Here is a 7,094-nt window from a genome sequence, read left to right as displayed (position 1 = left end):
GTTTTGGGCTGGCGCGCGAAGTCTTCGGGTGGAATGATGTAGTCTCCGAAGTGGACGAAATTCACAAATTTTATGTATATGGTAAAACTATAAATCACTTTGTGATCACTGATGATGTTATTTAGGCCATTTAGGACTGTTTAATGGCTCAAATTGTCATTTTTCAGTTTTGGGCTGGCGCGCGAACTTTTTGGGTGGAATGATGCAGTCTCCGAACTTGACGAAATTCGCACATTGTATTTATATCGAAAAACTATGAATCACTTTGTGATCACCGACGATGTTATTTCGGCTATTCGGGACTATTTAGGGGCTCAAAATGTCGTTTTTCGGTTTTGGCTGGCGCGCGAACTCTTCGGGTGGAATGATGCAGTCGCCGAAGTGGACGAAATCCACACATTGTATGTATATGGTAAAACTATAAATCACTTTGTGATCACCGACGATATTATTTAAGCCATTCGGGATGGTTTTTTGGCTCAAAATGTTGTTTTTCGGTTTTGGGTTGCAGCAAGAACTTTTCGGGTGGAATGATGTGGTCTCCAAAGTGGACGAAATTCGCACATTGTATGTATATGTTAAAACTATGAATTACTTCAAGATCACCGACGATGTTATTTCGGCTATTCGGGACTGTTTTGGGGATCAAAACGTCGTTTTTCGGTTTTTGGCTGGCGCACGAACTTTTCGGGTGGAATGATACGGTCTCCAAAGTGGAAAAATTCGCACATTGTATGTATGTGGTAAATCCATGAATCACTTTGTGATCACAGATGATGTTATTTCGGCCATTTGAGACTGTTTAGTGGCTCAATATGTCGTTTTTCGCTTTTGGGCTGGCGCGAGAACTTTACGAGTGGAATGATGCAATATCCAAACTGGACGAAATTCGCACATTGTATGTATATGGAAAAATTATAAATCACCTTGTCATCACCGACGATGTTATTTCGGTCATTTGGGATTGTTTACGGGCTCAAAATATTGTTTTTCGGTGTTGGCTGGCGCTTGAAATTTTCGGGTGGAATGAAGCAGTCAACGAAGTCGATGAAATTCGCGCATTGTAAGTATATGGTAAAACTATATATCATCTCATGATCACTGACGATATTATTTCGGCCATTCGGGACCGTTTTGTGGCTCAAAATGTCGTTTTTCGGTTTTGGGCTGGCCCGCGAAATTTTTGTTTGGAATGATGCAGTCTCCGAAGTAGACAAAATTCTCATATTATATGTATCAGGTAAAACTACAAATCACTTTGTGATCACCAACGATGTTATTTCGGCAATTCGGGACTGTTTAGTGGCTCAACATGTCGTTTTTCGGTTTTGGCCTGGCGCGCGAACTTTTCTGGTGGAATGATGCGGAGTTTAAAGTGGACGAAATCCGCATATTGTATGTATATGGTAAAATTATAAACTCTTCGTCATCATCGACGATGTTATTTTGGCCATTCGGGACTGTTTAGGGCTCAAAATGTCGTTCTTTGGTTTTCAACTGACGCGCGAACTCTTCGTGTTGAATGATGCAGTCTCCAAAGTGGATGAAATTCGTTCATTGTACGTAAATGGTAAATCTATAAATCACAAAGTGATCACTGACGATGTTATTTCGGCTATTTGGGACTGTTTAGGGGCTCAAAATGTTGTTTTTCTATTTTGGGCTGGCGCGCTAACTTTTCGGGTGGAAAGATGTAGTCTCCGAAGTCGACGAAATTTGCACATTATATGTATATGGTAAAACTCTAAATCACATAGTAATCACCGACGATGTTATTTCGGCCATTCGGGACTGTTTAGTGGCTCAAAATGTCGTTTTTCGGTTTTTGGCTGGCACACGAACTTTTCGGGTGGAATGATGCAGTCTCCGAACTAGACGAAATTCGCACATTTTATGTATTTGGAAAAACTATAAATCACTACGTGATCACCAACAATGTTATTTCGGCCATTCGGTACTGTTTTGATGGTTCAAAATGTTGTTTTTCGGTTTTGGGTTGACGAGCAAACTTTTCGGGTGGAATGATGCAGTCTCCAAAGTGGACGAAATTTGCATATTGTATGTATATTGTAAAACAATAAATCACTTTGTGATCAACGACGATGTTATTTTGGCCATTCGGGATTGTTTAATGGCTCAAAATGTCATTTTTCGGTTTTGGGTTGGCGCGCGAAATCTTCGGGTGGAATGACGCAGTTTGCAAACTGGACGAAATTCTCACATTGTATTTATATGGAAAAAATATAATTCACTTTGTGATCACCGACGATGTTACTTCGGCTATTCGGGATTGCTTAGGGGCTCAAAATGTTGTTTTTAGGTTTTGGTTGGCGCTCGAAATTTTAGGGTGGAATGAAGGAGTCAATGAAGTGGACGAAATTCGCACATTGCATGTATATGGTAAAACTATAAATCACTTTGTGATCACCGACAATATTATTTCGGCCATTCGGGATATTTTTGTGGCTCAAAATGTCGTTTTTTCGGTTTTGGGCTGACGCACGAACTTTTTGGGTGGAATGATGCAGTCTCCGAAGTGGACGAAATTCGCATATTGTATGTATATGGTAAAACTATAAATTACTTCAAAATCACCGACAATGTTATTTCGGGCATTCGGGACTGTTTAGTGGCTTAAAATGTCGTTTCTCAATTTTGGGCTGGCGCGTGAAATTTTCGTGTGGAATGCTGCAGTCTCCGAAGTGGACAAAATTCGCACATTGTATGTATATGGTAAAACTATAAAAACTTCGTCATCACCGACGATGTTATTTTGGCCATTTTGATTTTTTTAGGGCTCAAAATGTCGTTTTTCGGTTTTGGGCTGGAGCGCGAACTTTTCCGGTGAAATGATGCAGTCTCCAAAGCGGATGAAATTCGCACATTGTATGTATATGATAAAACTATAAATCACTTTGAGATCACCGACAATGTTATTTCGGCTATTCGGGACAGTTTAGGGGCTCAAAATGTCGTTTTTCGGTTTTCGGTTGGCTCGCGAACTTTTCGGGGGAAATGATGCAGTCTCCGAAGTGGTTGAAATTCGTTCATTATATGTATATGGTAAATCTACAAATCACTTTGTGATCACTAACGATGTTATTACGACTATTTGGGACATGTTAGAGGCTCAAAATGTCGTTTTTCGGTTTCTTGCTGTCGCGCGAACACTTCAGGTGGAATCATGCAGTCTCCGAAGTGGACGAAATTCACACATTGTATGTATATGGTAAAACTATAAATCACTTCGTGATCACCGATAATATTATTTCGGCCATCCAGGACGGTTTTGTGGCTCAAAATGTCGTTTTTCGGTTTTGGGCGGGCGCACGAACTTTTCGGGTGGAATGATGCAGTCTCAAAGTGGACGAAATTCGCACATTGTATGCATACGGTAAAACTATGAATTACTTCGCGATCACCGACGATGTTATTTCGGCCTTTTGGGACTGTTTTGGGGATCAACATGTCGTTTTTCGGTTTTGAGCTGGCGCACGAGCTTTTCGGGTGGAATGATGTAGTCTCCGAAGTGGACGAAAGAACACATTGTATGTATATGGTAAAACTATAAACCACTTTGTGATCTCCGATGATGTTATTTCGCCCATTCGGGACTGTTTAGTGGCTTAAAATGCCGTTTGTCGATTTTGGGCTGGGACACGAACTTTTCATGTGGAATGATGTAGTCTCCAAACTGGACGAAATTCGCACATTGTATGTATACGAAAAAACTATAAATCACTTTGTGATCACCAACGATGTTACTTCGGCCATTCGGAACTGTTTACGGGCTCACAATGTTGTTTTTCGGTTTTGGCTGGCGCTCGAAATTTTCGGGTGGAATTAAGCCGTCAACAAAGTGGACGAAATTGGCACATTGCATATATATGGTAAAACTATAAATCACTTCGTGATCACCGACAATATTATTTCGGTTGTTCGAGACTGTTTTGTGGCTCAAAATGTTGTTTTTTCGGTTTTGGGCTGACGCACGAACTTTTAGGGTGGAATGATGCAGTCTCCGAAGTGGACGAAAGTCGCATATTGTATGTATATGGTAAAACTATAAATTACTTTGTGATCACTGACGATGTTATTTCGGTCATTCGGGACTGTTTAGTGGCTCAAAATGTCGTTTTTTGGTTTTGGGTTGGCGCGCGAACTTTTTTGGTGGAATGATCCAGTCTCCGAAGTGGACGAAATTTGCATATTGTATGTATATGGTAAAACTATAAACACTTCGTCATCATCGACGATGTTATTTCGGCCATTTTGGAATGTTTAGGGTTCAAAATGTCATTTTTCGTTTTGGGCTGGAGCACGAACTTTTCCGGTGGAATCATGCAGTCTCCGAAGCGGACGAAATTCGCACATTGTATGTATATGATAAAAATATAAATCACCTTGTGATCACCGACGATGTTATTTTGGCAATTCGGGATTGTTTAGGGGCTCAAAATGTTGTTTTTCGGTTTTGGGCTGGCGCGCGAACTTTTCGGGTGGAATGATGCAGTCTCCGAAGTGGAAAAAAATCGCACATTGCATGTATATGTTAAAACTATAAATCACCTCGTGATCACTGATGATGTTATTTCGGCCATTCTAGACTGTTTAGTGGCTCAAAATGTCGTTTTTCGGTTTTGGGCTGACGCGCAAACTTTTCGGGTGGAATGATGCAGTCTCCGAAGTGGACAAAATTCGCATATTGTATGTATAATGTCAAACTATAAATCACTTTGTGATCACCGACGATGTTATTTTGGCCATTCGGGATTGTTTAGTGACTCAAAATGTCGTTTTTCGGTTTTGGGCTGGCGCGCGAACTCTTCCGGTGGAATGATGTAGTCTCCGAAGTAGACGAAATTCACAAATTTTATGTATATGGTAAAACTATAAATCACTTTGTGATCACTAATGATGTTATTTCGGCCATATAGGACTGTTTAGTGGATCAAATTGTCATTTTTCGTTTTTGGGCTGGCGCGCGAACTTTTTGAGTTGAATGATGCAGTCTCCGAACTGGACGAAATTCGCACATTGTATTTATATGGAAAAACTATGAATCACTTTGTGATCACCGACGATGTTATTTCTGCAATTCGGGACTATTTAGGGTCTTAAAATGTCGTTTTTCGGTTTTGGCTGGCGCGCGAACTCTTCAAGTGGAATGATGCAGTCTCCGAACTGGACGAAATTCACACATTGTATGTATATGGAAAAACTATAAATCACCTTGTGATCACCGACGATATTATTTCGGCCATTCGAGACTGTTTTTTAGCTCAAAATGTCGTTTTTCAGTTTTGGCTGGCTCGCGAATTTTTCAGGTGGAATGATGCGGTCTTCAAAGTGGACGAAATTCGCACATTGCTTGTATATGGTAAAACTATAAATCACTTCGTGATCACCGATGATATTATTTCGGCCATTCGGGACTGTTTTTTGGCTCAAAATGTCATTTTTCGGTTTTGGGCTGGCGCACGAACTTTTCTGGTGGATTGATGCGGTCTCCAAAGTGGACGAAATTTGGATATTTTATGTATATGGTAAAACTATGAATTACTTCGAGATAACCGACGATGTTATTATAGCATTCAAGACTATTTTGGGGATCAAAATGTCGTTTTTCGTTTTAGGGCTGGCGCGCGAACTTTTCGGGTGGAATGATCTAAGTCTCCGAAGTGGACAAATCACCTTGTGATCACCAATGATGTTATTTCGGCCATTTGGAACTGTTTAGTGGTTTAAAATGTCGTTTTTCGATTTTGGGCTGGTGCGCTAACTTTGCGGGTGGAATGACGCAGTCTCCAAACTGGATGAAATTCTCACAATGTATATATATGGAAAAACTATAATTCACTTTGTGATCACCGACGATTTTACTTGGGCCATTCGGGACTGTTTAGGGGCTCAAAATGTCTTTTTTCGGTTTTGGTTGGCGCTCGAAATTTTCAGGTGGAACGAAGCAGTCAATGAAGTGGACGAAATTCGCACATTGCATGTATATGGTAAAACTATAAATCACTTCGTGATCACCGACGACATTATTCCGGCCATTCGGGACTGTTTTGTGGCTCAAAATGTCGTTTTTTCGGTTTTGGGCTGACGTGCGAACTTTTTGGGTGCAATGATGCAGTCTCCGAAGTGGACGAAATTCGCATATTGTATGTATATGGTAAAACTATAAATTACTTCATGATCACCGACAATGTTATTTCGGCCATTCGGGAGTGTTTAGTGGGTCAAAATGTCGTATTTCGGTTTTGGGCTGGCGCTCGAACTTTTCGGGTGAAATGATGCAGTGTCTAAAGTGGATGAAATTTGCATATTGTATGTATAAGGTAAAATTATAAACACTTAGTCATCATCGACGATGTTATTTGGCTATTCAGAACAGTTTAGGGGCTCAAAATATCGGTTTTCGGTTTTCGGCCTTCACGCGAACTCTTCGGGTGGAATGATGCAGTCTCCGAAGTGGATGAAATTCATTCTTTATACGTATATGGTAAATCAATAAATCACTGCGTGATCACTAACGATGCTATTTCGGCTATTTGGGACTGTGCAGGGGCTCAAAATATCGTTTTTCGGTTTCGGGCTGGCGGGCAAACTTTTCGGGTAGAATGATGTAATCTCCGAAGAGGACGAAATTCGCACATTGTATATATATGGTAAATCTCTAAATCACATTGTAATCACCGACGATGTTATTTCGGCTGTTTGGGACTGTTTAGTGGCTCAAAATGTCGTTTTTCGGTTTTGGGCTGGCATGCTAACTTTTCGGGTGGAATGATGCAGTCTCCAAAGTGGATGAAAATCCACACACTGTATGGGTATGGTAAACCTATAAATCACTTTGTGAACACCGACGATGTTATTCGGGCCATTCGGGACTGTTTAGTGGCTCAAAATGTTGTTTTTCGATTTTCGGCTAGAGCGCGAACTATTCGGGTGGAATGATTCAGTCTCCGAAGTGGACGAAATTCACACATTGCATGTATATGGTAAAACTATAAATCACTATGTGATCACCGATGATGTTATTTCAGCCTTTCAGGACTGTTTAATGGTTCAAAATGTTGTTTTTCGGTTTT

The sequence above is a fragment of the Lactuca saligna genome, chromosome 1 (genome assembly GCF_052625555.1).
Source record: "Lactuca saligna cultivar CGN05327 chromosome 1, ASM5262555v1, whole genome shotgun sequence".
NCBI lineage: Eukaryota > Viridiplantae > Streptophyta > Magnoliopsida > Asterales > Asteraceae > Lactuca > Lactuca saligna.
The sequence above is the reverse complement of the archived record's forward strand: the minus strand, read 5'-3'. Positions refer to the sequence as shown.